The sequence below is a fragment of the Zeugodacus cucurbitae genome, chromosome 3 (genome assembly GCF_028554725.1).
Source record: "Zeugodacus cucurbitae isolate PBARC_wt_2022May chromosome 3, idZeuCucr1.2, whole genome shotgun sequence".
Classification (NCBI taxonomy): domain Eukaryota; kingdom Metazoa; phylum Arthropoda; class Insecta; order Diptera; family Tephritidae; genus Zeugodacus; species Zeugodacus cucurbitae.
Window position 1 is genome coordinate 70,809,167 of NC_071668.1, and position 24,361 is coordinate 70,833,527.

At 32.2% G+C, this 24,361-nt stretch overlaps 1 protein-coding gene across 4 annotated transcripts in view; it reads left to right on the forward strand.

Annotated features, from left to right (window-relative positions):
• Window positions 1-24,361, forward strand: part of LOC105216972 (chaoptin) — a 292,722-nt gene that overhangs the window by 64,159 nt on the left and 204,202 nt on the right. For 2 of the 4 annotated variants that reach the window (XM_011191760.3, XM_011191761.3), the window contains exon 1: window positions 3,091-4,540. The exons of 1 other annotated variant lie outside the window; for it this stretch is intronic. The gene's annotated coding sequence lies outside the window, so the exon portion shown is untranslated. Of the gene's footprint in view, window positions 1-3,090; window positions 4,541-24,361 lie in introns of those variants that run through there. One more of the 4 variants, XM_029043332.2, reaches the window with a different exon arrangement.

Below are 24,361 nucleotides of genomic sequence, written 5' to 3' on the forward strand. Positions count from 1 at the left end.
ATATTAAAATCAGCGCATCAGCAGAAGATGAATGGCATGACGCAAGGTAAGCAGTTTGGAGGCGAAATTCTCAATGGAATTGCCTTACAATGTGTATACACTTTGAAGACGCTCGCAATGGATAGCTGTGGCTTTAGCTTAACGTTGGCATGCGGTAATGTGTGTGTGTGTGTGTGTGTGTCTGCTGGCGAGTTGTAGGCTCAGTGGACTACTGAGATTGGCATGCTGCGGATATTGGACGTTCGCTGATGCATCATATGAGGCTATGAGCAGCGGCGCTGTTTAACTGATATTTCACTCGTATATACACATATGTATATATGTAAATATAAATATGTACAATAAATATAATATATGCAACGATTTTCCGAATTTACTCTTAAAAGACGTGTACCTGAAATTCAAGTGAAATGCGTGTGTACCGAATTGTAATCTATATTTTATACGCTACTAAAAGCGTTGCCGCAGGACCTACTAAATTAACACAAGCTTGTCTAGTATATTCGAAAAATTTTAAGATATCAAATTTTAATGTTCGTCTGTTCGCTATCACATTTCTTTCCAACGAATTTCAATTTCTCATCAATTAATGCAGCTTTTAAGTTTCTTTAAATACCGCTACTCTCATACTGTTTCATTTCGGTTAAACTGGTTTCGATCCCATTTTTATTTACATAATTTGCTTTTATTTATTTTTTCTTAAATTTTTTATTATATTTAAATTTTTATTCGTTTCGATTCCATTTTGTTCCTTTTCCTTACGTTTCGATTCCGTTCAGTTTCTTTCAATATAATGGTGTCGACCGTATTGAATTTTTTCAATTCTATCATTTCTGATTTAATTTAGTTCTATTCTTTATTTGTTTCAATTCCATTTTGTATCGTTCCATTAAAAATTACATACAGTTCCATATATAATTGCTCCAAAAAGTTTGAAACAGTTTTTTTATCAATTATGAATCATATTCTCCTTAATTAAATTCTTTGTTTCGATTCCATTTTGTATCGTTCTATTAAAAATTCCATTCCGTTCCATATATAATTGCTTCGATCATGTTGGAATTTTGTTGATTTCTATCAATTCTGTTTCCACTTGGTCCAATTATTAATATATTTGTTTCGATTCCTTTTTGTATCGTTCCATTTCAGTTTCCGTTCCGTTCCATACAATATAATACCTTCGTATTTATTGAATTATTTTTTATTTCTATCAAATCTGTTTTTATATTGTTTCATTCTTTTTGATTTGTTTCGATTCCTTTTTGTATCGTTGCTTTTCAGATTCCGTTCAGTTCCATGCAACAGAATACTGTCCAATTTGTTAAAATATTTTTAATATTATTATTAAATCTATTAATTCTGTTTTCATCTTGTTTTATTCTTTTGTGTTTCGTTTCCATTTTGTGTTGTTCCATTGTAAATTCCATTTCGTTCCATTCGAAAAACTGTGTCGCTTTTTATTGGAATTGATTCTACTTCCTTCAATTCTTTTTTTATTTGTTGCGTTCCAATTAACATAATTACGACGAGTTTATTGCAATAGTTTTCTATTCTATAACTTCCTTTTCCATATAATCACGATCCATATTTTTTCAATTCCCATTCGTTTCATTCAATTAATTTCAATTAAATACGTCAAAATTATTTTATTTCTTATTCGTTGCAATTTTATGTGTTTAAAGAAACTTCTTATCGTTCACGTTTTGTTTCACTTCCTTCAATAACAACAAATTCTTTCCTTTCAATTTCGATGTTTAATTCTAATTCATCCTCTGAAATTCCGTTTGATTTAATTTCTCCTTCATTTTCAAATCTGTTCCGTTTTTTCAAATCCGAGTTTGTGTTCCCCAGGCCTAAGTCTAAGCCTAAACATAACTAGAACAAGCTTTTAAGAGTTTTAGCTTAAGGCTATCCTAATTTCCACTGACTCATTCGAAAATATAAAATTTTTGGCGTCGGGATGACCAAAGATCCTTAGGAGAAGATCCAAGCTTAGACAATCTTCAACAGAATTGTACAATTTTAAGAAGATTTGAAAATAAGCCCTAGAGATCGCAGACCAAAGCTTCAACAGATAAAAGTGCTTTCAAAACTAACCGATGGTTCTTCAAAAAAAAACAATTCTCAATTACTTCATTAAGTATAAGCTCATAGAAAAATATTGTAACTTTTTCAGAGCTTAATAGCCGAGATACCCATCTGAGAACTGAATATCAACTTATAAAATGTGGTGACAAAGTGCTCAATTGAAGATTCTCTCTTATATTTAAAAAGTTCTACAATGTTCGATATGAAGGTATGAGTGATTAATGGTTTATATTGTAGACAGCCAAATTACCAAATTAATTGAGCAATTAAAATTTTGATTAAGAAACTAGTTTTTGCCCTTCGCACTGCCGGCTACTCGATAATCGATCAGCTGTTATACATTTTTGTTTTTGCTTTTCATAAGAAGTTGGTAAGTTTCATCAGCTGATTGATATTTTTAGCAGCGATATCTACCGTAGCTCTTTTTATCAAAAAATTCAGCCAATCGCAAACAAAGAACGTATATATAATTACACAGTCGCAGAGTTGCATTTGATTTTCAAGTCGATTTAAATTCAATTAAAAATAAATGTAGATTTTATTAAATCGATCTTAATAAGCGTTTTAATGGACCAGAGGCCGGTTAATTGATCAATCAGCTCCTGTCTAAAAACGCTATTAGGTGTAGAAGTATATATTATAATAGTACTTAATATGTTATCTCTGATATAAAGCTATAAAATATGCTTTGGATATGTATAAAAATATCTAAATCCGAAAATATATATATCAATAGGTTATCTCAAATAACAACGAATGATTGGATGTTTTTTCGAACAAAACAACATTTTTCTATATTTTTCGAATAAAACCAAATCGAACCGGTACTAATAATTACACTCATTTTTGCGCATGCGTTTGGCAAATTCGAAATCAGGTGCTCAGGCGCTCACTGGCTTTTCGGATACGATTTTTTTTTAAATACACACTCTCTCTCTCTTTCGCTCTCATTTCCGAAACATTTGACTTGTTATACATACAAACAAACACACAAATCTTTGCACCGAATCAGGACTAGGACAACAAATTTCCCACGAGTCGGCCGCATATAAACACACAAACAACAACAGTGTTGAAATTTCGAATTGTGACAACAATGCGCATTTTCCCAAGCACAATACAGCACATGCTGGAGGCTCGACATCACTTCGTTTTTCGAACTTCGTTGTACTAAAATAGCGGCACACAGCGCACCGTGCGCCAGCAGCATATAAAATACGATTGCGCCCACCGAAGCCGAAGTGCATCGAAATTTACGTTTGTCGCATAAAATGCGACAATTGTCGTAGGGCAATTTCAGTATACGAAAGTTATTTGCTGCTATCGCACTCACGTCGTTGGTGGTGGCGATTTTGGTGTGTTTGGAGGTCGCGTACGCGTCGATTGTCGTTGTCGTGGTCGTCGGTGCACAAAACAGCGTGTATGTTCGTGTGTGTAGATACTATTTGACAGCAAAGTGTTTGTCGGTGAAGCGGCGAAGTGACAAAAACATACGATAAAATATTGAATGCCAGTTAGTTTGGTAGTATGCGGTTGATGTAATAGCGGTACGGAGTGTTTTTGTTTGGAAAGGAAAGTGTTTGGCATTATTGCTGGTGGAAAGGTTGATATATGTTGGCGAGTTCAACTCTTGGTTGGTGTACATTTTGGGTAATGAAATAATGGCATAAAGAAAATTTTATTGAAAATTCTATTGAGAAAATATTGGAAAAGTAAAAAGTGCAAGAAAGTAACTACGGAAAAGAAAAAGTGAAATTTCGCAAAGCGAAAAAAAAAGTTAAAATATTGAAGGAAGTGAAAAAAATATTTGAAAAATGATAAATAAATGAAGAAATACAAAATAATTAAAACTGATTATGCTTGCAAAATAACAACAAAAACAATATATTTTTAGTGAAAATGGTACTACAAAGGCAATGACTTCCTAAATACTCAACCAATCAATACAAACCGAAAGTGTTTTTGAAAGCTTCATCATTAATTGATTTTCCTTCTCAATAAACAAAAAGGAACAATAAAAAGAAATAGCAAAAACAAAGAGAAATAATAAAAACAAAAAATATTTTTCCAACTCAGAAAACTGCAAAAGCAATCACAGCTGAACAACTAATTGCTTGATTGATTACTTAATTGATTGAATGCTTGTTTTTATGATTTGCGCTTCAATCAGCTGAATGATGTATCATAAAAGTATAACGTGAAAAGTGAAGATGTAAACATCAACTGCACAACAACAGCAATGCTGTGTAGTGAATACTTTCGCTTGCTAACTATGGCCGAGTTAGCCGGTGCCAACTTTTGTGCAAGTTATGTGTGTGAACAAGTGCTTTGTGTTTATTGAATTGGAAGTTGTGGCAGTAAACAAAAATATTTTGTGGGAAGCCGCTAAGTTGCGCAACAAACTTAAGCGTGGAGGAGAAGTAAGCTAAGTTTGGAATTTATTAAGTGTTTAGTAAGTGACAAAATAGAGTTCAAATGTACATATATAAAAGTTTATATTATTAAAAAAAATTTTATGTATAATGGGTACTTCTATTGCGCTAAAATCCACATACTCACTATATGAACAATTTAAAATAATAAATTAGTAAAAATGATATGCTTATCGCTGCATACTTTTAGGCTGACATCAAATTATTATTCATAAAAATATAAATTTAATTATAATTGAATCCAAGGTATTGCTTTTTGCTAAATAAGCTGCTTCTTTAATATTCCAGTGTTGAAGTGAACTTTCAGCGAGTTCTATTCTAATAAGTGTTAATTTTTGAAAATGCTGATTATTTTTTCTGAGTAGCAAATAGGTTGCGATAATCAGTTGTTAAGTTTAAAGAAAATGTTGTAAAAAACTGTTTAAGACATTTTACCAGTTTAATCAAACATTATCAATTTTAACCACTAATGAAAATTTTCAAATAAATATTATTACAATTTGTAAGATACCTTTAGGCGGACAGTAGATAATTTGCCACATCCTTGTGTTTTCGAATTATATACACTATTGTGAGTGATTTTATGAATTCATAGCAATTTTACCAAACATTAAATCAAAACAGTGTCTTCGAAGAAATAACTACTACTTAATTTATTAAAAGAATTAACTTTAAATAGCGTTTTTAGGTGTTCTCACTCCAAGACATATTATTTCCTAAAGGGCGATACCAGTGCGACATTTTCTTTTTTTGCTTATTCGATAGTTTATACTTTCAAAAACATCCTGTGAAAGCGGTAAGATCGTATCTTGAATAGTTTTTGAATGGTAGCGTTCCAAAGAGCGACCGCCCGCAGGTTTTTTTCTCGAAACGACATTTCTGAAAATTGCTGACATCATAACTCAACTATACATTGACCGATCGACTTCAAATTTAAACTGTGTATTCTTGAATATATTTTCTATGCAATGACCTACGATTTAATTTTTTTTGATTTATTGGTTGAAAATTGTTATATTGGTATTTAAAAAAAGGCAATTTTTTATCTAATAAACGAAATTTTTTTCAGAACTACGCCATTTTGTAAATTTTTGAAATTTTTCAAAAATCGTAGGTTATTGCAAAGTGTATTCAACAAAGTGAACTAAATATTTGACATACCCAGTTTTGACAATAAAATAGTAAACAATTCATGTATTTGTTTACATTAACCCGCCTTTTTTATCTTGAACAATTTAATATATATTGATAAAATTGTTTGCAATTTGCCAGTTGGAGCACAAAACATTAGTAAATTGCTTCCATGAGTTGTTTTGCATAAGCAGAAAGTATTCGGCATTTTCTTTTATTCATTTAAAAAATATTTTTTTTTGGTTTGAAATTTGTTTACTTTTGAATTTCAAAATTAGAATTTTTGAATAAATGTAAGGGTTAAATCAATGGCAACAAACATGTCGAATTCGGGTAAAAAAAAATTAAATGTCATATACTTAGTTCACTTTGGGTTATTGTATAGGAAATATATTTAACTTTCATATGCTTTTTGAAATTTTTTGTTTCAACAACTCATTCGGCCAGAATCATGTCAGAAGTTAGGGTTAGTTTTTTTCTGGCACCTCCGAAGATAGCATATAACTCCGTTATTATTCAATATTTTTGCAAACAAAAATTTTGAAATGTAGCTGAAAATATACCTTATTATGTGCAATGGACTTCGAGACAATCGTTCGAGCTCTTCATTTAAAAAAAATCGCTGGTATAGCCCCTTAAAAAAATATTTGGTTAGATCAATAATCGTGGTTCCAAGGATGACCTGTCATTTTATTGTAGCTTCCCATTTTCACAGTGTCTCACACAGCTCCAGAACTTTAAAGAGTACCATTACTGTGCTAGAGTCTAAAAAAGGCATACAATTACTAGACACTTGGAAATGAGGTTCCGATATTTTACTCCTTTTTCTTTTGAGCATGACCTTTTCAGTACAATATAGACCTGTTCTATATAACTAGTTGCTGGAAAACAACAAAAAATACTGATTTTATAGAAAATATCAGGGATGATAACTTATAGATAGTATGCTCCATTTAAGAACTTTAGGAAAAAATAATATAATTTACATTTTGTTCTTCGAAAGGGTTTCTATCACCATTTCGAAAATTCTCTTCCCCACCGAAGCTACAAAATGCGCTCTACTTAAACATTTTGGAACTTAAATTCGTTTTCCTAGACTTACAGTTATTTGACGTTTCTACTATGATCAGTTATGTTCGTTTTTTTAGAAGTTAAGACTCTAAAGTATAACTTAGTAAATGAAGCGAGGTTTAGTTGTTTAGTTTATTTTGGAAATTTCATTTAGTAAGTTTAAGATCAAATATTTTTCTCATGGTTTCTAATATCTTGATTTTTTATGATATGGCGCCAAAAGGTAGGCAACGAATTTTACATTTTTGTCCGAACATTGTATAAGTAGTGTACTTAGAGAGACAAGCTGATGTCACTGTGTTCTTGAAAAGCGTTGAGGATTGTAAAGTAAAGTAATTACCAATTTTTCAAAAAGGTTTGGAAGCTCAAGCATTAACAAAAATTATATGTGGATGAAAGTTCTGGATGAAAAATATAATTCCGAGATTAGTAATGAAACTGTATTATGAAAGTGGCTAGGACCCATGCAGCAAAGTCCTTGAAAATGTCGGTACTGGTCACTTGATTGCGAAGCATTGTTGTTCGTGTTGAATTCTAATTTTGTTCCACAAGTTAAAAATTTTCGTACAGACCATTGCAAATACGTGTGTTCTTTAGAAAACGATTTTCAATTGGATATTTTGAAAGCAATGTCTCGGGTTTAAAAGATCAACATCAAAAGATTACAACAAATTCTCTTGACATTGTCACTAAATACTTTGCTATTAAATACAACTGATTATTTTACTTCAACTACAGCCCCAGTTTCCACTTCCCAACCATTTCTCTACTTGCTTAGCTGCCTGTAAGTCATTAAGTAACAAGTTATACAATTTTATTAACATAGAAATATCAGCTTAATATGTTTTTAATATGTATCCCACCATAAAGAAATTACTATAAGCCTCCGCTCATCAATTTTCTTAATCCACACCAACTTGAAAACTTCCACTCACCCGCCTAACCTCACAGTTTTGCCGCGCCTTTTATCTACTCTCATCACTTTTAACCCCGTACTAAGACGATTTCTGCTTAGATGTACATATTCTTCGCGCGGTTATTTGAACTTTATGCGCTGAAGCAGGAAAACTTTTCACGCCAGTAAACCGAAAAACTTTAAAATACAAAATAAGTTTGCCTGCCGCACAGTCTTACGACTTTCACTACAGCACACTGGCAGTGAGTTGTGCGTTCCCACGCTTATCTACAACTACAAGTGTATGTATGCATGTCTGTCTCTCCTTACATTTTGTGCCCAAAGTTTTTAAATAAATACTCCACAACTCTTGCACGGCTCTGGCGGCATGGCTTGCTTACTTTCACTTCTCCACCACCAACTTCATTAAAGTATGCCACAACGCCTGTGGTTATGCTAAGTTTTGTACTATATTTTTTTCTTCTTTGTTATTGTATTTACAACTGTTCGCTTGTTGTTAGTGTTGAAGGTGTAACTTAACGTTATTAAACGAACGTATGGCTTTACGGTGTTGCTGTTGTATATCTTTTGTTGTTGTCTCTCCAACTGATGTACAGTTGATTGTGCTCTCCATGTGTGTAGTTTGTTATTTTTCGGGATGTTCTTGCTGACTTTGACTTACACAGCTGACTTGACTTGCCGGTAGGTGTGTTTCGTTAACTTTCTTAGTGGTTGCTAGTAATTAAAGTGCTTTGGTGTAACGTGAAGTTTGCGTAATGTCAGGTGTTGAGTAGAAAATCAAGCAAATAATATGTGTAACAAAATTTCGGTTGACTTGCTTGGGGTGTATTTTAATGTTTTTTGTAACACTTAAGGCGTGTGAATTTTTCTTTGAATTTTGTATGGACTGATTTTCCTGTATTTTTTTTTTATTAACGGAAAGTTAGATATTCCTTTAATACTATTTTTTTAAGTAGTTGTACTTCTGCTTTAATTGTTCTAAATTCTGTAAAAATTAATGAGAAATTTTAATATCTCTACATTTCTGGCAGTTCCGACTTTAAGAAGGCAGTTTTAAAGAGCTGACTAATAATCCTCGGAAATAAGCTTTCCGTGATCGAAATAAAGTTTGAATTTTTTTTTTATTTTGTTGCTGCTTGCCTATCTGATATGTAATAAGATTGAGTCTTACTAGGTCCTTGAGTGGGGGAAAAGGTCCTAATAGATTTCGTCATAGAATCATAGAATTATATGAAGGAGATTAAATAATTTAGTTCGAAAGGAGTTCAATAGGACCTGACCCATTCCATCAGTTGATGTCAATAGTGAAGAGACCGGAATTGGAAAATACAGACTTAACTAAAAGAAAAGCTGTTATTGGAAATTTTTAGCCAATAAATAGTGAAGAAAAGGTACGTCTGCCGTCAATAGTGAATACAGGGTACTGCAGACTGAGTCGTCATCTCTTAATAGCCATATAGTATACAGAAAACAGTTATTTATGTGAGTAAAAGACACAATACTTGAACTTAATTTGCTCTTCCAACAAGTAGAAGACCTATTTTTTCATATATCACAAGGAAAGCCCAAATTTTACTTTATATTAGTAAATTATATTACTGCACATTCGAAGAGAACAATGCTTGCTGAGTGATGATTTAGTAAAGATATTATATACAACAACTCAATATGCCTGTTGAATACATCGCGAGTATGATATATTGTTCATTACATCATATATTATTATTAATTTAAATAGCCTGACTGTTCAGCATTCAAACTCTATATACGTTCTGTAACAAGTCCAAGCCGTTATAAAATTGGAACTAGAGTACATTTCTTAATAAAGTTAATTTTATTTAATAAATCTACATATATTATATGAGCGACATACAAAATTTTATTCAAAATGATCACCTTTTGCTTCCTACAAGCCCTAAAACAAAACGGCCATTGATCAATAACTGCACGCGCAGTTTCTTTTGGAATTAACGAGACTGCTCGAACCAAGGGTTTTTTAAGACTCTCCAAATTTCTGAGGGTTATTCGATTGGCCATGTAGTCAAACTCTGACAACTTACTGAAATCTATTGGACTCAAATCTACACTTCCAGACGGCCAATCATCTGTAGAAATGAAAACAGAAATATTACTCTTCTTACTGGAATATCCAATGCTCTCCATCCAAGAGAGTATTGCTAACTGTTTTACCACTAATTTTAAAATATTATGCTGTCATACTTTTGCCCCAGCTTTAACTTCTTTTTCACAAAAGTGAAAATTGTAACGCCTTTAATGGAGACTTCCCACCAAACCATTACAGCAACTGGATGGTGGCCACGTTAAACCCTTGAAATAACATTTTGTGCATCGTTGGAAATTTTTTCGGAGAGTTAGTTGTTTAGTTTATTAAAAGTTTCTTCATCATCAACATCGAAAATGTCTTGATCTATAAGAAAGATACTTCCATGGCGGCTGACCGCGTTCAACTGAAGAAGCCTTTTGTATCTATTGAGCCCAAATTGCTTCAAGCGCTTTGCCAGATGATGACCAGTTGACCGACAATAGGCTTTCATGTGGAGATGATCTCGATTAAATGTTGACTCATTGATCGATGTATCTTTTTTTTTTCTAAGGCATATACAGTTTGATCTCTACCATATACAGTTGAACTTCCATAACTCGAATTTCTATACTTGAACTCTAGAATTGGCATTGAAACAATACAAAATACCTTCCGTAACTCGGAAGTTTCTCTAACTCGAAGTTGTTTTGTGGATTATGGGGATTCGAGTATGGGAAGTTCAACTGTATATGTCATTAAAAAAAGTAAATTTATCTTGATGACCACAGATTAATGTTAAGAATTTTTCATGCACTGCAGATACTCAAACGTATAAAAGAACATCGCTAAGTATTTATTGCCAGAGTAAACACTAAAAATATAGGGGTTAATATTAAAGGGTGCCTGTATTATTTTCGGTATCTGAAGATAAATAAACATTAGGGGAAAAGCGTCACACTGTGTTTTGAGCACTTTGGGCTAAATCAGTTGACTTTTGGCAAATCTCGTTATTTAAACTGCTGTATTTTCCATTCTGAAAATCATCTGCTGCAATTGCCTAAAGATCTAAGCGCTTGTATTTATTCATATTTATTGATTATATTTAGTTTTCTAGTAACCTGACACAACTCCGACAAATTACCAGGTTTAAGTTCGGAAGAAATAAAACTAGCCCCAGTATTAGAAAAGGGGATTTTAGCTATAATAATAGGAGCTTGTTTCTGTCTATCAACACAACAGTCTAACTGTAGCCCTTAATCTTGCATTAGTGAAAGCTCTCTCAGCCTGAATTCAACAGTTGAAGAGAGAGAAATCAAATTGTCACGTACTATTCCAAAAAACTACTACATTCTATAGAAAAGAGCCAAATCAGTCTGTTTAAAGATCAATCACAATCTTGCAAAAATTCGACAGTCCTCAAGGTGTGTTGAGCACAAATACCAAACAGTGTTTTTCAGCCTTCATTTTCCCTCAAAAACTCTTTAAAATACCGCAAAATCAGAAGAAAAAATTAAATTGCCAACAAAACTACAATTTCCTGCAAATTTCCGAATCAAAACTAACAAACAGCAGACGCATTGTGACAGCAAGTCATTGCACTGTGTAAATGCTTCCGTAAACTTTCAACCTTTGCCTCGCACATATCCTTCACAAGTGAGCTCACACACACACACACGCGAAAACAAATATAACTGAGCAACTGCAGGCGCACAACTTTATCTGACAAAATCTGCAGTCAACCATGACATACAAACACACACACCTACAACAACAGAGGTCTGTATATGCTCTCCATTCTTCCGAGCGTTCCGCCGACGATCAGCTAATGCCAGCCACGTACTCATGAGCTCATGTAATTTGTAATGTGATGCAATTAAAATGTATATTAGACAGTGTTGAAAATTATGTGGTGCGGGGGTCGAGGAGAGTGGAGTGCTCTGTGTGGCAATTTATGTGCAAATCATACTTTTTGCGCCGCCGACACTATTGTTTGTTGTTGGAGCGCAAGGCTGTGCAAAGGAAGCTCTGCGCTGCCTACTTAAATGAACTCATATATTATCAAATGTATGTATGTGTATGTGGCACTCAGCATAAACACAATCACACACATACTCTCCTACACTCATAGAGATCCAGCAGACATTTGCAAATGTGAAGCTTTCATACCGGAAGTGTGCCAAGTTGCCGCTATTCAACAGCAGTAACAACAACAACAAAAACAAAATTGAATGCAGTTAAAACGAACAGCAGGTGCCAGACATGAAATAGGCGTACACAATCATTTGCCGGCAACAAAGCCGTGAAAAACCAAAAACAATGACAATAAAGTATGAAAGAAAGCAAGGTAAATTGAATGTTCTTGCAAGTAAGAAAGTGTTTATGTGTGTGTGTATCTAAGAAAAGTGGTGAAAAAGCAAAAACAATGCGCAGCTCAAACGTGTCGCCACTTAAGTGCAGCGTCTTATGTCTTATCTTTGTTGTTAGTGATTTTGTTGTTGTTGTTGTTGCTATTGCTGCTAAACAATAGAGAACTTAAGTGGATAGCACTAAGGATAGCGAGTGTATTTATGAGTGTGTGAGGGCAAGTAGTTATGAAGGAGTCCTGGCATATAAGTAAATGTGGAAGATTTTGTGTGATTTGTGTTTGCTCATTTGTGCCTTTTGACACTTCTTTGTGCTAAGGCTGCTAAGTTGGCATATTTTGTGACTGGAAAGATTGAGGTTTTATACAAAGACTGCACTGTTCTGTATGGAATATTTTTATAAAAAATATATGTTCTTAACAAAAAAAATTTAATTTCGAAAAAAAAATTTAATTTCGAAAAAAAAATTTCAATATCGAAAAAATTGTATTATCGAATAATTATCGAAAAAAAAAATTATATGTCAATATATATATTTTTTTCGATTTAAAAAAAATCATTCGACATTTAAAAATTTTTGGGATATTTTTCGAAATAAAAATATATTTAACAAAAATCCTATATTGAGAATTTACTTCGATATTTCATATTTTTCACTAATTTTATAAATTTGTTTTCGATATTAAAAAAATTGCTTCGAAATTTCAAGATTTTTCAATCTAAAAAATGGATATTTAAATTGTAAAATTGTTTTCTGTATATTTTTTTTCATATTTTAACTTTATTTTCGATTTTTAAAAGTTTGTTTTCGATATTTAAGAATATTTTTGATAATAAAATTTTTTTCGACGTTTAAAATATTTAAAATTATTTTTCCAAATTTTATTTCCGAAATTCAGTATTTTTCAAAATTCAAATTTTTATTTTCGAAATTCAAGGCTATTCGGTATTTAATTTCCCCAATCATTTGCTATAATTCAACTTCGATATATTAACCATGGAGACCTATGTTCTCAAATCATCCATTAAACCTGCGAATGACTTACCCAACAGACTGAAGTCACATGCAAAAATTTCGATAAATCTAGTAGGTCTGAGTTATAATTTCATAGCTTATGTCAACCCTAGCGCAACTGCCTTTCTTACAAGTCAGCTCGCAAAATATAGTTCTCTTTAAGAAACAGCCGAAGAAGTAAAACGGAATGCAATAAAATTACAAAAGAACAAGAAGAAACACACGTGTAAGGTGTCAGATGTACACAACAGGCACTAGCACTAACCCTGTTAACGCTATTGTACGCGGCTTGTCACACGAATTGTGTGCAAACAAACACAAGCACAGAGCACACATCAAAAGGCAGCAAATAAAAATAACAAAATAAATATGGGCAGGTTTGTGCTACAAAAGCACATGGCAACTAACGGTGGAGAAGTAAGTGACTTGCTGACTTCAACAACGTCTGGGCATTGCACTCTGTACTATGGCAGCCTTGTGCTTACATTTTTGAAAGCTTTTGCAGTATTCTTAAAGTGCAACCTCTAATTGATAATTTGGGCCTCCTCAAAAAATATTCGGTAAATTTTTCGTGAATTATTTGAAATTAGTTTTACTAACTTTCCCTTAGCGAAGAAAAAACACTTTTTTTGGAAACAACTTCTTCGAATTTTTATAGAAACTTGACTGAATTCATAAATAAAGAGCTCTTCATTGACAATCAGCTGTAACACTTTTGATAGTATAAGTTGCTGTGTAATAAGCTATTTTACTTAGCATACATTTAGGCATGTAAAACGTATATAATACAAATGTTGCCTACCTTTTGGAGCAAAGAATATTTAGGTTTTTGTTGAGAATTCCAGTAACCAAAATTTTGAATAAGTTTTTTACCTTGTGCTGAAGAAACTACTAGGAAAGCTACTAGAAATGTGTTTTATTATTTCCAGAAATGGTTTTGAAAAGCTTTAACTTTCATATGAAAAATTTAAACTGAAACATTAGTAACATTTTGGTAGGAACATATTCAAATTGCATACTTTTAAGAGCAATCTACTTGTTACGATGCTTTTTGATATTAAATATAATTTGTATTCTCTATTTGATTTCAAAATTCAAAGAATGCGCTCTGTAGAAAAAATCTTTGCCTACATTTAGGAGCATAATTCGATTTTTGTCAGTATTCTAGATAAGTTGTTCGAAGACAAAATCAAATACAAGAAAATTAATAATATTATTGTTTTCAGTATGGCTCGCTAGTATATACATAGATGAAGTTTATAGAATTTAAGTGCATAGAATTTAATACTAAAGAAATTGTCTAGTATGTACTTTTGTTGATTTTTAGTGTTGTTGTTAGAAAATTTTTTACTTTAACTTGCTTCGCGTCAAAGCTTTTTTTTATATACTTCGAACAGCTGTTCTTGCTTTGTTTATTTGCCAAGGTGTGTCGCTGGCGTTGTACAAAGGTTTATTCATTCATTATCCTGTAACATTTCGAGCTGCACATCCTTACATTTTGTTTCCATATTTGTGGAAAATTTTCAAATTTGTTAGCTTGCTTTTTCCACCAGTCAACAAACCTTGGAAATTTGCACCTAAATGTAGGCAACACTCTTGCTGCTTGCTAACAAGTTTCTTATTTCGAACACACCGGCTTTACCACGCTATAGTTGTGTCGGTCTGTTGAATTCTTTGTCGAAATTACCGCTAACAAGAAGCGGACAACACGAAAATGAACAGAAATGCGAAATTTCGTTATTATTGGCACGTAAATCTGCCAAGCGCCAGCGTCCACTACAGCAAAGGTGTATAATACAAGTATATTTGCAAGTGTATATATAGAAAGGTAAAACACACACACATGCACACCCTTCTTGCTTTAATATTTCAATTCCTTTTTGACTCACTTTCACGTGGCACGGCATACTTTGAGGCGCACTTAAGCATTTATAAATTACAATGAAATTTGCATGCAAACCAAAAACTTTGCGTGTCCACTGGTCATAGTACTCACGGCGAATATGCAGAGTAGGTGAAGCAAATGACATTTGCGCAGAAATGTGAGAAGCCATGTAAAAAGTAAATTAAGATTTTACAGTAAGAAATATGGAGCGTGTGGGTGTGTACTTTGTACTATGTACATACATTATTTGCTTTGTTTGCACGCCACAATTCGTCTTCCACCCTTGCCACAGCACAGCGAATGAGCGCGGTTGATGATTAGCAGCTGTGAAGTTATGTTTCTTGCTGTAATATGTGTCTCAATTAGAGGGTAAAGTGAGAAAAAATTACATGGTTACAAATAAGGCCGGTGCCGGGGGCTGCGAGAAATTTGAATTTTGATTTCAACGCATGAAATATTGGTAGTTGAGGAATGTGTCGAGGAAGTGCTGTGTAAAATTAGTGACGGTTTGTGTTCATTAGTGGCTTATGGGAACAAGTATGCTGGCGGGAAGTGGCTGGAAAACCTTCAATTACTGGCAAAAAATATTGTAACTAGAAACTTAAGCCAAAACAGTAATCGCAGAACTTACTGTTTTGGCTTAAGTCTAACATTTCAAAGTAATCTTTAGCAGAAGGAGTGATGATGTCCTTTATTATACTCTTATTTCCTTACAAAAAAACTCACTCTCTAACTTTTGTAAAATCGTTGCCTACCTTTAGGATTATTTTGATAAGTCTATGTATACATTTTGTTGCCTACATTTTGGCGCTGTTCAATCAACTAATTTCCGTACGTTTATTTCAGTTAAAATATGCTTTTTTGGTAGTAAGCTTTGACCTTGAAAAGCTCCCTACATTTTATGGAGTATCAAAATCTTTTACAGATATGGAAAATATCAGAGTTCAACAAGCATATTTCGAGCTTAAAACTGTGTAAAAATATCGCGTCATGTAGATTCTCTAAAATTATTGAACTAATCAAAATTCCACCGTCAGATGATAAAAAGCTCCAAAGGCTTTTAAGTTTAGGAGTCGATTATTTTTTTACATATTATATCTGCCTTTAGAAAACGATGTTGTTGTTTAAGCTGTTGTCGGTTAAGGATGTCGTCTTCGTAAGATATTGTATAAGGTATCCAGAGATCGGTTTTGCCATCGTGATATCATCGGTGTTACCCTAGATGTTGTCTTGAGAGATTCTTCGATATTTTGCCTGCACCGGCGGCTGTTTGGGATGCATTAATAATTTTTTGTAATGTTATTTATCTCGAAATTTAACAAAAAAAATTTACAGAGTTGCCACCTTTCTGAAATTTATTATTTATTTTTTTCCATATTTTACCTACGTCAATGGCTCTTCTGGGGTGCAATAATTTTATTAATCAAATTATTTACAGAGTTGCCACCTAACTAAAATTTTATTTTTATTTATTTATTATTTTTCGTTAAATTTAAATTTTATGAAGGCTTTTAAAGTTCACTCGCTATAAATTTAAATATTCCCCGCCAAGTACATCCACTTACTTCCAGTATATAACACAACCCTATGACAACTATCACTATAAATTCACAACTTAATTTAATAATTTTTTTTCACCAAATAATCAAATTCAATCACTTGCCAACAAACACTTTCGATTTTATTTTTATTTTCTATACACAAGATCTAAGAATATCCATAGCGCCCTAACACTTCACACCAAACCTCTCAATTTGGTTTTATTTCACTTCACACTCCGCACTCCTCACAACCAAACACCGACCCACGTATATTGTCGGCAATATAATAAGCCGACATGGTGGTAATTTCGAATGAGTGCCACTTTATTGCCGCTACTCGAATTGCAATTGCCAATTTACGAATTCCGCACTCAATTTCAGCTTGTAAAATGTGAGCCGCACACGAGTGGATAGCGGCAAACAGGGTGTGGGAGCATGTATTGTTGTTGTGCCGCCCAATAAATCAAAACCAATGTTAGGAAGTGAATTTCAAGGGCTGACCTGCCAAGTCACTTCTTGCTTCTTTTTTTATGCGCCACTGTTGCCAAACATTGGCGAAAATGAAATGTTACCAACACACACACACACACACATACACTTACATATAATAACGAAAACTCGCGTAATCCTTTGTAGACATAGGTATTTTGGTGTGTATGTGTTTACTTGTTTGTGTGTGTTTTTGTACTTTATGGCCTTTACGTGGCATGTAGTGTCGCGATTTTTCACGACCTTTCCTTCTGTGTTTTTCCGCTTTTCCGTTTGTTTGTTTGTGGATTTTTGTACCTTTTCGCTGTTGACTGTGCGCGTGTGGTAGCCGGTGGGTAGTGGGGCTCTACTGAGCAAATTTACATAAATTATTTAGTTGGGTAAAGCAAGCGGTTTTACAGTATTAGCATACATGCGAGGATGCGTGCTAAAAAATTGTGTTGAGATTGGAGGTTGAAGACCCACATGCTAAGGTTGCAGGTGTACTCAAAATTTGTATTTTTTGTTATAAATAAGGTGGCCAGGTGCTTGAAATTTAAAAGTAATAAAATTTAGAAACAAATTTCAAGTACTAGCACATTAACATTTAGATTATTTTATCTGATCCAAAAAAAAATAAAATTTTTAATAGAGTTGAATAGAGCTTTTTAAATAAAATTTAAAATAAATAATGCGCGTTTTTAACTTACCAACTTAGTGCGAAGCCACTTTTGGGTCGAAATATTAAATATTATAAATTTCTAACAGAGTTGCCACCTTAAAAATATGTATGCAAAAAAATATTTAAAATCAAAATATTGAAAGTAGTTGCTAGAAAGATATACAACTTGCATCTGAAATATTTTATTTATATATTATTTAATTATATAACAGAGTTGCCACCTATGATAAACAAATTTTCTACATAATAGCTTAAAAACAATTGTTTAAAGAGTTGCTAGAAAAATGTAATACTTGAATCTGAAATATATTTTTAACAGGGTTGCCACCTAAGTTAATTATATTTTCAACATAATATTTTTTTTAAATAAGTGTATAAATTGGTTTAATTAGAGTTTTTTGAGGAAACAACTATTTTAAAGCTTTTCAATTCAGATCACATAATACAAAAACTGCAGTTAGGGTGCCATTTTTTAATAATATAAAATTAATTGCAATTGATTAAGGTATCCTTTTCAAATGGCTTATTATTCTTGTTTTAATTTTTAGGGTTACCAATAATTAAAAAAAATAAAAATAAAAGTTTTCTGCAAAACTAAAAGGCAGCAATTAAATACATAAAATTCATAAATTTAAATATTTATGATAGAAAATATGACTCCATACAGAGTTGCCACATCAATAAATACAAAAATTTGTTACATAGTATCTCGTATAGATTATAAAATCTGAATTAAAGTGCTAAGTAATATAAAATAACTGATATATTTCCTAGAGTTGCCGTACTGTCAAAATAATTTTAGGGTTGCCACTTTTAAAAACTATGTATTGTCATATTTGCGTATAAGGAACTATCCCTAAACGGACTTTTTAACAAAATTTAGCTTATAAGAGGATAGAGTTGCCATGTATAAATATTATTATTAAATTTTAGAAAAAAATTTACAGAGTAAAGTGCTCATTTCTTAAAAAAATCTACTAAATACTTTCAAAAGTATCAGTATTTGACCCTCCAGAAAGTTTTCGCAGTACCGCCATGTGCTTATACGCATATCATTAAATTTTAATTGCGTTGCACTTATTAATGCCAATTTTTTAAGCATACAAAGCATTTTATATTTTTTACTAAAAATTCCATATACTTACCTACTTATGTATGTACATATTTACATATTTTTCGGCTAATTCAAAGTACCTTTGTACCTGTGAAAAAATTAGGTACACTTCCACTTTGCCATTTGTCATGCTAATTGCTTCCTCTTATACTACAGCATGCTTTTAGGCGCAAAGAAGTAATGAGCACAGCAAGCGAAGCGAAGAGTCACAACACGGGCAAACAACACGCTTGGCCACATACAGTGACTTAACCTTTTTTTGTGGGCCTTTAACCAGCCACATTGGCTAATTAAATATTTACGAATTGTTATAGCCGAAACGTGAAAGCATGCAAGGCGAGCGCCTCGGCTTTTGTTCAGCAAAATAATGTTTATGTGTGTAGGTTTATTTGTTAGAAAATAAGCAAACAAACATATGTTGGCATGCAAACGAAAATAAAAGCCGAAAATTTACTTCACACTCACACACAAGTTCGGTTGTGACTGCTAAAACGAAACGCAGGCAACGTCAACTGCTCTCTTCCGTTGGCAGCCACTTAAATTTTACCTTTCTCCGCTTTGTCTTACTCTTTCCGTGATTTTCATTTAAATTTCCACTTTTTTGTTGTTTTTGCTGTTGTTATTAATTTATGTGTATAGTTACCCAGCGGAAGTGCGTTAACCTTCGCAAAAATAACGCGGGTGTATTTTATAGTCGCCGAAAAAGAATTGTTAATTTACGCAAAAATGTGCCCCCCCCCCCAAAAAAAAAAAAAAATAAAGGTGAGCGTGTAAAATGGGTACAACGAAATAAAAACAAAGTAAGAAATTAATGTGGCCACATAACTGTCGCGACGTGCTGTACATATTTGAAGCCGCCGCTTTTATGACTTACAATAGCGTAATACTGGCTTTGAGCGCCTCGTGACCTTTAAAAAGTTGAGTTTAAGGTAGAATTTTTTTGGAAAAATAAATAATAAACCTCGAACTACGTGTTAACAGTTATATGTTGTGTCTTTTTTTCTTCAAAGTTCGAAAGGCACATACCTATAAACAGGCCAATAAAAATAAATAAAGCGCAAAATGCCTTAAAAATGTAGTAAACTGCTGCTTCTTGCATCAAAAAGACAAAAAAACTGTAGCTTTATGTGCAAAATTAAACCGTACATAATCATAAACCAAAAAAAAAAAAAATAAAATAAAATAAAAACAAACAACATTATCCTGCCAAGCACTTAAAATAAGCTGCACCAAAATTGTCAGCATTTTATCACTTATTTCCGCACCGAATTTACGAGCGTTTTACAGTTCATAAAATTGCGCTCATACACATCGTACACATGTATAGGTGCACATTTATTTTTATTGTCATTTTACTTCCTACTAATTATTCGATTTTTACTATCAAAGTTACTTAGAAGACATATGGGTACTTAAAGTATCAGCTATGGGTTGTTGTTGCTTTTAGTTGGATGAACAATTTTAGATATTTTCTTCGAAAAACATGGAAAACCAGCAATATATATCTGTTTGTTTAAAATTTGGTGCATAAAATGTCAACCAAAGCAGTTTACTATAAAAGAAGTTCTCTTGGCACAACTTGGCGTATGATGAACATTTGATCAACTAAATTTTTTTATATAAAAACCATAAAATTCCAACAGTATGTCTATGTCAAAGCAAAATCACTCAAAAAGTAATGTAGAATTATTTAGTATTTTGCCTGATATATTATTTTTTTATACAAAATATTTGAGAGGACAAAGAATTGCTTGGTCCATAGTAGTTCTGATTCACCGTATTGCATGAGTACAAATAATTTGGAGGCAAAATTCATTTATAATGTCTACTTATATTGTACACATACCATAAGACTTTTTTCAACAAAATTATTTTCCACAAATTCTAAATCAGTGGGCAAAAATTACGATTTTAATATTTAAAAACAGGTGGCAACACTATAAAGCTACATATTTTCAGAAATATTTAATTGCACTTGTGTCATAAACTCATTGAATTTTTTAATTATTTAATTTTTTTTTATTGATGATTTTTGTTTTTCATCAGGTTAGCACACCTCAAATAGTTTTAGATAATTTCTCATGAAACTAAATAACTTAAAAACTTTAGTGATTTTTAATGAATCAGTTTTCTACTATTATAAATAATACATGCATTTTTATTTCACCTTTCTTCAATATATAAAATCTTGAAAATTGGCAAAATCAGTTTCCCGTACGCTTTATATGTCTTTGCGGTCATTGTACCAAGGTAGGAAGATGCCTCCCAAACCCATCATACCACACCCACGGCTATGTGGGCATTCCAGCTGTTCCTCCTCGAAGATCATGGCAATAATAATTGTACACATCGTGTACTCCCAAATAAGATTTCTTTTCATACGAAAAAACCACATAGCGCCAATTAGACTTCCAGCGCTATGCACTTGGGCAAAATGTAATCGTGTATGTATTCGGGCATCGTCAAAGGATATTTTTTTCTTTATTCAAATGATAATTTTTTCTTTAGTTTAATATTTTCAAATATGGAGCATTCCATATAACCCATTAAACAGGAGATGAGCTCATTTTAACACCACCATTAGTCCTGATCTTGACGGTCGATTGATGAAATTTGGATGTTTCTCTTGAAATTTCTTTAATATTAGCAACGGTAAACACTTTATTGTTACTGCCTTTATTATTTTAGCCGCACCACCACTCATTACCCTAGAAAGTGTTTCTAACTTTTTGCCTTTTTTTGTTATATCAGTTATCGAATGCTGTAACTCTTCTAAGCTTCGGATATCGATTCTGATATCGTTTAACTGACAGCAAATTTTTTTTTACCCATATTAAATAAAATAGAGCTTTTGAAGAGTCAAAAAATTGGTGTCAATAAATGTTTCGATAGATAAATAGAAGACAAATTTAATATGCTAACCTGATGACCAAAAATAAAGCACAATTTTCCGCTAAAAATAAAATGAAATAGCAAAAAAAAAAAATATAACGGGACATTTTTATGGTTTACTCTTTTTACCAGAGACTGTTCATACATAAGTAGAAGAAAAAATTAAAAAAAAAAAACAAAGTAGCTTTAAGTGAAGAACAAAAAAAAACAGAAGTAATTATGTAAGGTTAGCAACACCATTCCAACTTATACTTAAAATCAGGCTCAATCATGTTCGAATTTCACAGCAAAATCAATATTATTTTTAATTAAATTAAATTAATTAAATAACAAATAATATATTGTGGGTGGCAACACCGTTTCAATATATACTTAAAAGCAAGCCAAACATTTTCCTTCCATGACAAATTGATTAAAATAAATCACGGTCAATTTATTTATATTTTTTTCCAAAATTTTATTTTTTATTTTAAATCAGGTGGCAACTCCTGAATTTTCAAAACTTGTATTAATTAATTAAAGTTGCGCAAACAAATGTTTGAGTTTTGATTTTTTTACATTTTGTATATGTTTATAATATCTAATTATGTCGATCTGGCAACCTTTTTTATGTTTTTTCTTTTTGTGCTAAATATGTATATTTGGATATAATAACCTGATCAAGTATTATTGTTTGGTATCATTTTTGTTAGTTATAACTTTAGGTATGTATTTTTCTGCAAATCTCAAAGCCAAACTTTAAGCTTTTTATACTGTAGTTAATAGTGATTCTAAAATTTTTTTTAAAATAAATAAGAATTTATTTTCTGGTATTTTATCTTCTTTTAATGCTCATGTTACCTTCACTAACAACTTTTCTTACAATTTTTGTAATTTTCCTTGCATGACTTTCATGACTTTAAGCGCCTTGAAAGCTTATTTTCGCCAAAAACTAAAAATTTTAACACCTTCATGGAGATTTTTATAAAATTTATTAGCATGTTAGATTTTTCAAATAAATCTTTCAGCAAATATTCTATTTCTTGATTAATTTCTTACAAAAATATATTTTTCTCGTCATAATTTCGAACAAAAATATTTATTTAATTACGCTTCTCTACCAACTATTTAAGACACATAGTCATATTGATTTTGCCAGGTACACACAGCCACACACATGTGTGTGTATAAACACGCTCGTTGTCAACTTTTCCAGCAGTTGCCATGTCATTGACTAAATAAATAAATAAATAAATAAATAAATGAATAAAATACTGATAAATGCCAACAATGCCGACTGAAATGCACTATAAAAGCCTAAGTAAAATAGGAAAATAATAAATAAATACTTCGACAGCAAACAACAAGAACAACACTAGCATAACAACACCATAGTGGAGAAGGCAAATAAAATATATGCATGCAAATAGAGTAAATAGTACAATGATGATGCAATCAAATGAAAACAATAAAACTCGAAGAAAAGTCGTTAGCAACTTTTCTGCTTGCCAACACAAAATAAATGAATAAATTGTAAATAAAACACAGAAACACTCACACACACACACTCATATGCATAGGTGTTAGTGTGTTGTTGTTGCGCTTCGAGGCAAGAGTGAAAGTGCAAATATTACCGTTATGATTGATTTTTAATTACTATTTGCTTAAGTGTCGCACCACTAGTTAGTTGTCAGCGGGTGTGCGGTGTATATGTTGAAGCCAATATTGTTAGTAAGTAACTTTTATATGACAGCGTTGATGGCAAATTGATTTCTTGACTTGCTGCAGAGCGATTGATTGAGTGTGAGCGTGCTGTTTGTGTGTGTCTGTAGTAATTTATTTGCGTCAAATAAATGTCAAAGTTAGATTTCGAAATGCTTTCAAGCAGTAGTTGCCATTAGTAAGTGAAAAATGGTAAAGTGATATGAATGATAGAGGACAATTAATTTTGAAAACTAGTTCTATGAATCAAGCTATTAGTTTGATGTACTCTCTTGTCTAAACCTGACATTAATTAATTTAGCTCAACAATATATACCATGATATCCTTGCTATGCTTTATGACCTGCACTTGATATTAATGATGTGAGGAAGATACTCAAGAGCAATATATCTAACTTGAGTCTCGCCTATTATATATAATTATTTTTAATTTTCTTTAATGAGCGAAACGGAATGAGAGGAACGTTTCCTTGCAAATTATTCTATTTCTTTAAATTCTTCAATATCACTAATAGTATATAGTTTTCTTTTGAGTAGAAGATTATGTATATTACATATTTTCCTTTTTTTTACATCCCAATCACAAAAATAGAATAGAATGCTCTAAAATTATTTCATACTCTGAAGAACCTATCAGTTTACATTATCTAATTTAATTTATAGACGATAGAAAATTGATAGAAAATTAATTGATAGAAAACATGAGGCATTGAAATAAGGGATCTCAAAACATTGTAGGATCTCATAGGTATGTTCTCAGAGATAGCTGAATAATTGTCTCATTAACTGTTGTAGTTTTAGTATCATTTCTAAGAAGAGTGCACAAACAGTGTGAGAGAACACGTTTTTGGGAAAAGTTCTCTAAAAATGAATCAATCATTGCATAGCTAGTTCTCAGTTGCGTTTTGTTTGATGCTATAGAGAGCAATGTCGGGGCTATTCTCCATGTCGTGAAACACTCAAAGAGAGCACACAATTCGATTCGCATTTCTTTGATCCTATCCTACAGACAGATAAA